Below are 11,296 nucleotides of genomic sequence, written 5' to 3'. Positions count from 1 at the left end.
AAATTGTGATAGAATATGTTTGAATTGTGATGGGCAATTTGCATGGAAAAAATACAATTTTATGTTTTGAATTGTGATGAGCTTAAAAATTATTGGATATTGGAATTGACTTTGAATCGAATTGTATTGTGATTTATGCTCACAAAAAGGATAAAGTGATTTATGATATTATTTTATATCTCACTATAGATGCTTGACTAGGTTATTACCCGTCTCTCTCAGTTTTTGAGAAGACAGTGGAGTTAGCTTTGTTTTGATTACCATGGTACGTGCACAGGCTTAGATTCTCCTCTTATTAGAGGTTAGATCTAAGTTTTTTGTTATGGCCTTTTCAAAAGTTTCATTATTGTGATGTGTACTGTGCACGATGATTCGACCTCCTCAACCATAGGGAGTTAGAATCCGATTCGACCTCCCTGACCATAGGGAGTTAGAATCACTCCGGAGATGGCCCTTTTGGATTAGTCTTACATAGTTAGTGAGATAAAGAATGGTTTTTGAATAGTAAAGAATTTCGATTTCAAATGAGATTTATGCATAATTGATTTTATTGAAATTAATCTTTATTTCCATATATTATTGGAATTACCTAAAATGTTTAGCTGTGATTTGATAAATTGAATTTCTTGATCAAGTCATTTTATACAAATGATTTATATTATTGGTAAAGAATATTTTGATTTTTGAAATTTGGTGAGTATTCAGATTTCCAAATTATTTGCTGTAATTTTGCTAAGATATATTGTACTATATTTTAAGTTATAGTTGTGCACCACTGAGTTCACCACTCAGCGATAGCTTTGTATGCTGTCGCAGGTGAAAGTAAGGATAGAGCAACTGAGTGAGAATTCCTGTAGCTGCACCTTGAAGACACTTTCAGATCAGCTTTATGTATATCATAGGTATACCCATGTATGTAACACCCTTATGTTCGGTAGTGCGTTCTACTGTTCCAGTGACAGTGTTTGTCTGGACAGTTAGGATGCTTCGAATTATATTTAAATATTAGTGTGGAGATATAAGGTAGTAAAATACAATAAAGGAAAATAAAAGAAAAAAATAAAGGAAAAATAAAAGAGAGAAAATGGAACTAAGCTAAACGGACAAAATCGTACCGATGGGTAACGGCACCGGGAAGTTGCGGCGCGGGCCGTTGACTAACCTTTGACCACGGGTAACCCTAGAAAATATTTTTGAGACTTAAATAAACATCTATTGAAAAATAAATGGTATTAAAAATGTCAAAGAAAAATTAAATAATTAGTACAAAGAAAAATGAAAAATCGAGAAACCGATGAAAATCGGTGTTACCGAAAAAGCCGAAAAGTAACCCGAATAGGGGCATTGTGGTCAATTGACACCCTGAGTTGCCTTTTGACCTAAATATCCATTAAAAATAAATGATATTAAACTTTGAAAATACCATGAAAATTAAAATGGTGGTCCATAATTTAAATAGTGAAAGAAAAGAGGTTAAACGTGGGAATTATGAAAATTTTGATTAAACAAATATTAAAAATTATCTTAGTGCTCCACTAACATCTTCAAAGTGGACCATTAATCAAATTTGTGGCAGAAGATTCCTTCATCTTCTTCCTTGAGCCAACCAGCCAAAGTCCCTTGGGAGAAAAACTCCATAGCCGAAATCTTCCAAGCTCCATGCAACCCACTTTGAGCCATCCTTTCCACTAAGTCCCTTCTTTAAAGTTAATCCTCACCTTGCAAGAAAGATTTTGGTAGCAATTTTAAGGAGGTTTGGTGAGGTTTTGGTCAAGCTTTAAAAGTGGTAAGTGAGTATTCTCCATTATTGTTTCATTAAACTTTGAGTGGATATTGTGGTGAGTTATTTTGTGGAAGAAGTTTTGAAGTTTGATGATTTAATGGTGGTACACCATTTCGGCAGCCATGGGAACTCACCATGTGTAGCTTGTTTTCATTTGTAAATAGTTGTTTAAGATGTTGATGTAAGTGTTTATGTGTATAGAAATGATTTAGACAATGTATATTAAGAGTATGTGTAATTGTGCACTTGGTTTTGGAAGCTTGAAAGCAATTTGAAGGAGATATTTTCCATGAGGTGAATCAGCAACTTTAAAGTGTAGTTAGAAATGTGTTGTTTCATGGTTTGATTTATTGAATTATGTTGTTTATGGTGGCAGCATGTATCTGTGTATAATAGATTGGAATTGGATATGTAAATGGGGTATGTTCATGTGGTTAAATTGTGTAAATGGACTTTGGAAAATTTTGAGTTAAAATGTGTATGTTGAGAATGGTTACAAGCTGTCCAAAATGACCAAAATGTGCTGTTAAGTGTGTTAATGGTATGGTACAAACCAGAATTGGCAAGAAAGAGTTAGCTTGGTAAGTATAGAATGTGTAATTGGTAAGTAATGAAGAATGTGTAGTAGGGTAGTGTATATTTTAGCTTAGAACCTTAAATGAGTGACTCCAATTGGTATGAGACCAATTGGAGGTGAAACTAGGCACAAAATGTGCCAACTTTCATGAAGGAAGCTTACCTAAATTCTGCCTAGAAGGTGACTTGAAAAATGACCAAATCCGGATTAGTGACTTGAAAGCCTGAAAATTGACTATTTGAGCAGCAGTTAGTTTTTTTTACCATAAATTACTCAAAATAGGTCCAAATGACCTGAAATTTTTACCATGAATAGTTTAGACTTAGATCTACAATTCTTATGAAGACACCAAAGCCCAGAAATGGTCAGAACCAAGCCAAATAGCTTGTACAAGTTCAGGTACCAAAACTAGCCGAACCAAAAGTGACCTAAAAATGACCTAAGCCTACTATTTTAGTGTATTCTGTCCAGCATTGGTAAATTGACCATATCTTGGTCTATACAACTCAGAATGACCTGAAATTTTGCACCGCATGCAATAAGACATAGACCTACAAGTTTGTAGTTTGGACCAAAACCCGAAAACTGAGTAAACTAGGTCGTCCGGCTAGGTCAAAATAGTACACCAAAATTTGGTAAATTGCAATAAAATGCAATATACTTGGAAATGAAATTGGTAACATATACCAACACTCAAGGGCTATAAAATGTGATATATTGGTGACATTAAAATTGACTCACTTAGAGTGCATCAAGGGTCAATATTATAGGTTGACTAATGAAATGAATTGAAGGGAATAGTACCAAGAAAATTTAAATATTGGATTTTATTGTTAGAAACAAATTCATTGAGTACTGAAACACTTTAAATTATGTGTTTCAGTTAAAAAGGATATTAAGAAGCATAAGGAACACTGAGTCAGGGCCAAGAAGCATATATCAGAAGTCTGTGCATAATACTTTTTATATTCACTGCTTTTACCAGAAAATTTATTTGGAGAAATGAGTTATGAATAATTTTTTATTGTTTTGGCTTTGGGAATATTATTTGGAAATTATTATGTTGCCTACTTTGCAAATGGAAATTTTGAGATAAAATGTGATTTGTGGTTTGTATGAAATATTGTGATTTAGAATTATTTTGATTCACACTTGGCATGACAATATTACTAAGTTCCTCCTCCATTTATGGGGTGAGTATGACTATACTCCTCCCTCTTTGACTTGTTAGTCTGAGGTGAGTATGGATGAGTACTCATTAACTAGCTAGCCACCTCCCTCATTGATTATGATTAGTGGGGTGAGTATTCCTTGTTGTGATGTACACACGGCATGTTCGAAAAAATTTGTGTCATGACCTAAGTTGTGTTATTGATTGGCAACACTGTGTTATTCAATTGTTTGATCATATTTGTGTTATATGAGCTTTAAAAAATTGTGAATTGTTTGGATTGTAAATTGTCAATAAAAGTTTTAAAATCCCTTGCAGTATATTTAATGGCTTATCAGTAGACGAAGTTTGGTAATTCATTAGGTATACTACGAGATCATGTTATGCCTTACAGATGGGTAGGGTGTGACAATGTACATAGGTTTTGATGTATGCATGTAATAATATGTATGTAAATTATTTGAGCAGTTGTATAAAAACTTTTGTAAAATATTTTAATATGTAATTAAATGCAAATTATTGTAATGTAAATTTGAGATTTTATTTACCTGTATAGTTTTGTAATATTAATTTTGAGTCTTGTAATCAATGAAATGTTTCTTTTATGATGAGGTTGGTTTGAAAATGAATTGATTTGATTATTGAGATTGAATTATGAGATGAAATGAAGTTTATTGGATTTGTATTTGAGAAAACATATTGGGAGTGTTTTCCTTTTTAGGTTTGAAGAATTGTTTTCTCAAAATAGAGCCGGCACTCTGCCAAAATTTTGAAAAAAATTTTTTGTAACACCAGATTTTAATCGATGATTTTGTCCTTGACCAAAATTTCACTTAAAGACTTTTTAAGAAATATTCAACGTTTCCACCACTATTTAATTTCACGAAAATTATTTTAAAATCTCTTGTAGTATATTTAATGGGTTACCGGTAGGCGAAGTACGGTAATTCATCAGGTGTACTACGGGATCATGTTACATCATACGGAGGAGTAGGGTGTGACATGTTTAGTGGTATCAAAACAATGGTTTTAAAGTAAATTTTGAACTGTGAATTTGAAATCTTTTTGTCGGTAAATACAACTGCTCAAATGTTTGATACATATAGTACATTTGAATCATAAATATGAACTAATGAAGAGAAATCTCCTTGTATTGGTTGTACAAGAAATAGAAAATCCTGTGAAAAGATATGAAAGAGAAGAATGAGACAATAGAACAGTTTTTAACGGCGGAAGTACAAGGTGAGGCCCCAGCCCCTCAGAGAGTTGGAAGCCCGACTTTACAAGCCCCTCCTGTACAAATTACTATACAAATGGCCCAGCAAATGGCCACTTTCTTTCAACAAATGGCTGATAATCTGTCAACCCAAGCCCAAGTTGTAACACCCCTAATTGCATAGCCTGGTATATTTCACTGTTCCGGTGACCGGTGTCGGTCCGGACAATTAAGCGGATTAGAACCACACTTAAAACAACTAGAGAAGCTATAAACACAAATAATTAGTAATGTCCAATTAGTTAAGTATAAACAAGAAAAACAGAACATAAGAAGTTAAACAAGCCGAGAGTCACAGCGATGGGTGACCTTCTCGAACGCATCACAAGTCGTTTTAAACTCAAATTTCGAACCGTAAAAAGTGACGCTGCGGTCCTTAGGACCCTTATAAACACAGTGGAAAAGAGAAAATCACGAAAAATAACTATTAAGCCAGTCAAATAATTAGGTCAGGAAGCAGGAAGAAATATGGAATTAATTACAAACCGGGATGAACCGGGGGCAATTTGGTCAATTGACCTTGAGAGCTGACTCCTGACCTAACTGTCAAATAAAATCGGAGAAAAGAAAATTTTGGAATCGAGAATTAAATTAAAGAACTAATAGAAAAATAAATAGAAATAAAAAAGAAAAAGAAAATAAAAGAAAAAGTTAATTACATCACCTTATGACATCAAAATGATGTCAAAATTAATTATTTTAATTCCCACAATTGTTGACCCATTCAAATACATAAAACAAGACATAAAATACATAAAAACAAAAATATCAACCTTCTCCTACCTCAAAGAAAACGGCAGCCATAGTCTTTCCCAAACCCCACCATTGATCCTCCATGAAAGCTTGAATACAAGCTTTTAAACACCCATTTGACCCTACCTTACCCTAAATTCTCCCATAAAAACTTGATTTAATCACTTGAAAAGAAGATTGGTCATCAAAGAAAGGAGAAAAGAAGAAAGAAAATTGGAGAAAAGGGGAGTTAGAAGTTGCTACACAAAGGTTAGTGATTTAAGTTGCAAATGAGTTTATTACTTGTGTTTATAACTTAGTTAACTTAGAAAAATGCTTAAAATGAAATAAAAATTTGTTGAGGGAACATGAATAATTTTCAGCCAGCATGTATATGGGAGTATATTTGCATGGTTTGATGGATTTAATTGGGTATATGAACCTTAGTTAGTTGAATGACTATGTTTAGAGGTATGGAATCAAGTAAATGCATGAGGTTAGTGAATTAGGGTTTGGACATTAGGGTTTAGAGACCAAAAATGTGAAAAACTTGTAAATGGTGTCTTTGACCTAATGTGAAGTGAAAATTGATCATTTGTGACCAAATGAGGTGTGTTAGAAATGTTGGAATTAAAAGCCAATTTGGATTGGATAAGGTCATGTGCTGGTAGCATGACCAAAACCTCCTTTGAGGGACCAAAAATGAAATTTTACAAGTCCAATGGATATGGGACAGATTAGGGATGAAAATAGGCACTAAATGACACAATTTTCATTTAGGAAGTCTGCCCAAAAAGTGACTAAAACCTAGTGAATAAAGTGATCGAAGTTGAGAAATCGCAGGCTGCCACTGCACAAACTGGCCAAATGAACAGTGTTTGTTCATTTGGTCATAACTCAAGCTAGGAAGGTCAAAATGACCTGAAATTTTACCAGTGGTTAGATGAAATATAAACCTAAAACTTTCATGAAGAACACCAACCCAAATTATGCCATTAACCTAATCAAATTACTGAACAAAGTTGGTGACCTGAATCTGTAGACTGCAGATTTGCCATTTGAATAGTAAAGTTTCAATGGCTATAACTCTCTCTAGAAAACTCCGATTTAGGCGATTCTTGAACCGATGGAAACCTAAGACATATTAGAACATTTCATATGAAGAAAATTAGACCAAATTATGGACCTAACTTGATCAAATTGCTGAACGAAGTTGGAATCAATAATCTGCCTGAATAAAATTCTGCAGCATGAACAGTAAACATAATTTGCTTATAACTTGAGCTACAAAACTCCAATTGGGGTGATTCAAAAAGGAGAATAAATTTAAGACAATAAGGAATATTTTCTATGAAGAAAGCTTTTCCAAATTCCAACAGTAAACTGACCAATGAAACAGTACAATTAGGGACACCAAAATTGAAAATTTGGCAATTTTGCCTAAAAGGCCTAAGTTTTGAGAAAATGACCATAACTAATAAGTTTAGTGACCAAAATGTGGTATGTGGGTGAAGTTGGAATTCCCATACCTATTAAGCCTTAGAAAGTCAACAAATTGACTTGAATAGTATAGTGAATAGTAACCCGAAGCGCAAAATTTCAAGAACGTCGAGTTTAGCACGTTAGAGATAGGTAAAAATGAGACTAAATTTATTTTGGATTTATGTTAAGTTCTAGTACTGAAACATTGTAAAATTGTGTGTTTCAGTTGAAAAGAATAACGGGAAGGAACCCGAGGAACCAAGTCGAGGTTAAGGGGTGACTCGCTTGAGGTTTGTGCACAACATCACTATGCTTTAAAATGTAGTGATAAAGTGAATGAAATATGTATTTTACATTTGCTTTGAATTGTTGAAAATTTATTTATGAGATTAGTTATGATGATTTTTTACTTAAATTGTTGAAAGTTATTGTGTATATTTGAAATGACAATGTTTAGCAAATTGTTAAGATAAGTTTTGAAACCACAGTGTCATGACCATATATTTGAACACCTCACTAGCATGACTAGTGGGGGTAATTAGCTTCGAATTTTGATTCCTTCTCTGGAGAAGTGTTGAGGTGTGCCAGTAGAAAAGGATGTGAATGGATATCCATATATTTGAGCTAGCTAGCCTTGTGATGAGATTTCTCTTTAGCCTCTGGCTATTAAGATTCTATTTGTTTCGAATGGCATGATCTAACTGTGGATTTTATGAAATGTGATTTGATACTTCAAAATGAAATTGTTTGGGATTAAAACCTCATAAATTATGTTTTGTGTTTAACTCGCATGCTCAGTTCAAATTTTGAATAAATGTGATTTAAGTTTTGAATAAAGATTATTTTAGTATGTTGTGCACCATTGAGTCCTAGTACTCAGCGATAACTTTTATTGTTGTCGCAGATACAGAGACTAGAAGAGCAACAGACTGAGCTGCTAATGATTAAAGATCATTCTGCTTAAAGTTATCGGTATAATTTATACCCTAATTGTAAATATTTCTTTTAATGTATATATTGCACATAAATGTATGGACATGTAAAAATGGGCCTTGAGCAATTTGTATAAAATTTGTATAAAGTTGTAATATATATTGTAGTTTGAAATTCTCTTAATGTAAATTTTGTAATGATGTATCTAAATTGTTTTGTTTCTAATGAATTATGAATGGAACTATTTTATTTAATTTGAATGAAATGGATTGCTAGTATTTTGATGATCATTGGATAGTGGATTTGAAATTTGAAAGTTGATAAATGTGTTGAGAAATTGATTGAGATTGAGTATGAAATTGAAGCAGTTGTTGAGGAAAATTTTTAGAAGTGCTTTTTACAGGTATTTGAAGAACTGTTTTCTCAAAATACAGAGGGAACTCTGTCAAAATTTTTATAAAATTTGCGTAAAAATAAAATGGGCCAAAAATATTAACTAATTTTAATTTTAACTAAATGTTTTAAGTACTTATTAGAAAATGCTCACCACTTATCAAAAGTAAGAAAATTGTTTTAAAATCCCTTGTAGGGTACTTAATGAATTATTGGTATGTGAAGTTCGGTAGTTCATTAGGTATTCTACGGGATCATGTTATGCCTTACAGAGGGGTAAGGTGTGACACAAGTACCAACCCAACCCCCACAAGAGCAGCATGAAATAGAGAAGAGGGAGAGACCTATGAGTCAGAGCTCAAATAGTAAATTGGGAAAAAGTAAGAATACTGGAGAGCCTAGTGGTTATAGGTCTGATAGAGGCGGATCTTCAAGGCAGAGGCCACCAAGGTCCAGTCATCGAACAACTAGAAGTTCATATCCTCCTCGCATCTGCAACTCTTGTGGCAAACTACATGGAGATATTTGTCATAAGGCCACTGGAGCCTACCACAATTGTGGTGAACATGGACATTTTGCTAGAGATTATACTAGAGCACCTCGATCTGCTCTCCAGAGTTCACAGACAGTCGATCAGAGTCGAGATAGAAATAGAGTTGATGCTTCTTACAACCATAACATAGTGAATCAACCTGAATATAGTAGCGCACTAGTCAGAGAGTCCACTATGCACCAAGGAGAAAGAGCAGAAGCTTTAGATGTAGCGGCTGGTAAGTTCTTAAGTTTTAAAAAAACAATTAGTTATTATTTGATCCCAGCACTACTTAGTTGTGTGTTAGTGTTAGAACTATATGTTTTGTTGCTATTCCTTTATATGGGAATAAATTTTGATGCATTAGTGATTAGTCCTTTAAGATAAGGATTGTGATGATAAGTGAAATTAGTTTTGAAGAGTTTATCAGCGGAAAGTATTTTCTAACACACCATAAATTATAAAGCTAATTGAAGAACTGTTTTCTCAAAATACAGCTGGCACTCTGCTGAAATTTTGAAAATTTTTTTTTGTAACACTAGATTTTAATCGATGATTTTGTCCATGACCAAAATTTCACTTAAAGGCTTTTTAAGAAATATTCAACGTTCCCACCACTGTTTAATTTCACGAAAATTATTTTAAAATCCCTTGTAGTATATTTAATGGGTTACCGGTAGGCGAAGTACGGTAATTCATTAGGTGTACTACCGGATCATGTTACATCTTACGGAGGAATAGGTTGTGACAGAAGATGTAGTTGCAACCACTATTGTTGTGCAAGTTTGTGGCAAATTTTGGTAACTAAATCCTCCAAAATCAGAAATGGAGGAGGTAGAAATATTTCTTTGAACAATGGTGGTAGTAGGCATAAAGGGTTGTTCTAGATAAAAGAGAAATGTTCTTCATTTCGGAAAGTCAAAGAAGCCAAGCAATCTAAATAGTTCTCACTTTCAAGGCTGATATGATAGTTTATTGTTCATTTGGCAAAATTTTGCTAACTCATATGCATGTGTAGTTCAATTTCAGGCCACATGTAATTTTGTTTTTAAATGGTATGTTTTTTTTTTTTTTTTTTGAGTTGAGGTGTAAGATAAAAAAAAAAAATGTTCGAGTGTCTATTAGGTAAAAACGCAATAATTCGGGTGTCTAGAAATGTACCATTATAAAACATAAAACCCATTAATTCTTATTATTTAAGTTTAACTATTATATTATATTAATTTATTTTATTTATAATCATTAAATATATATATATATATATATATATATATATATATATATATATATATATATATATATATATATATATATATATATATATATATATATATATACACACACACACATACTTAATTTTACTTTTGTAGATCTTTTATGCCTATTAAAAGTATCAAAAAGTTACTTATTTTAAAATATAATTCAGGAAAGAAGTTGAGCCCACCATTTTTTGAGAGTAATAGATATTCTCATCTTAGGCTATGATTTCTGATCAAAATTCAATTCCCGGTCCTACCCCTCATCATCATCATCAACAAACAACAAGAAGAAGCTAAATAATTAGAAAATATCAAATTTTCATAAATAAATTTAATTTTAGTAAAAAATTTAATTTTATAATTTAATTTTAAAATTTTGACCATTAAATCATTTGTACTTAATTAAAATTACTTAAATTAAACTGAATTTTAAATATTATTTTAATAGAAAATATTAAGCTCATTAATAAAATGTAAATATTTTTTTAATCAACCTATAATATTAACAAAATATTTTTTTAATCAACCTATAATATTAACAATCTAATATATTTTCAATTATTAAAATTTAAATATATATGAAAGTTGTGCCTGAATTAATTATATTAAAATAAAAATAAATGTAAAAAATTAGATTTTTTTAGTCATCGCTCATTATTATTATTATTATTATTATTATTATTATTATTATTATTATTATTATTATTATTATTTGAAAAGAAAAATATGAAGTCATTATAATTTTTATTTTTTAGCCAATTTAATTTATATAATAATGAGTTTAATAATTTTTAAATTAAATATTTACATTTAAATTTATATATTTATTCTTTTAATTATATATATAATTAATTGAATTTATCTAATTTAATGATTAATAATTAACTCTTACATTTGAAATAAATAAGAAAGTTTGAGTTTGAATAAATAAAATTAAAAATAAGTATAAAAATTTAGACTTTTTTTAGTTATTGCACATCAACATCATAATATTTACAAAGTACAAGGAAGGAGTATATACAAATGACTTTCATAAAATTTAAATTAAATATTTATATGTAAATTATGTAATTATTATTTTAATTACATATGTTTAATTAGTCAAATATTTATATTTAATTTTTTTTATGGGATATTTATATTTAATTTAATAATTAA

This window comes from Hevea brasiliensis, chromosome 16 (genome assembly GCF_030052815.1).
Source record: "Hevea brasiliensis isolate MT/VB/25A 57/8 chromosome 16, ASM3005281v1, whole genome shotgun sequence".
Lineage (NCBI taxonomy): Eukaryota > Viridiplantae > Streptophyta > Magnoliopsida > Malpighiales > Euphorbiaceae > Hevea > Hevea brasiliensis.
This window is presented reverse-complemented; position numbering follows the sequence as displayed.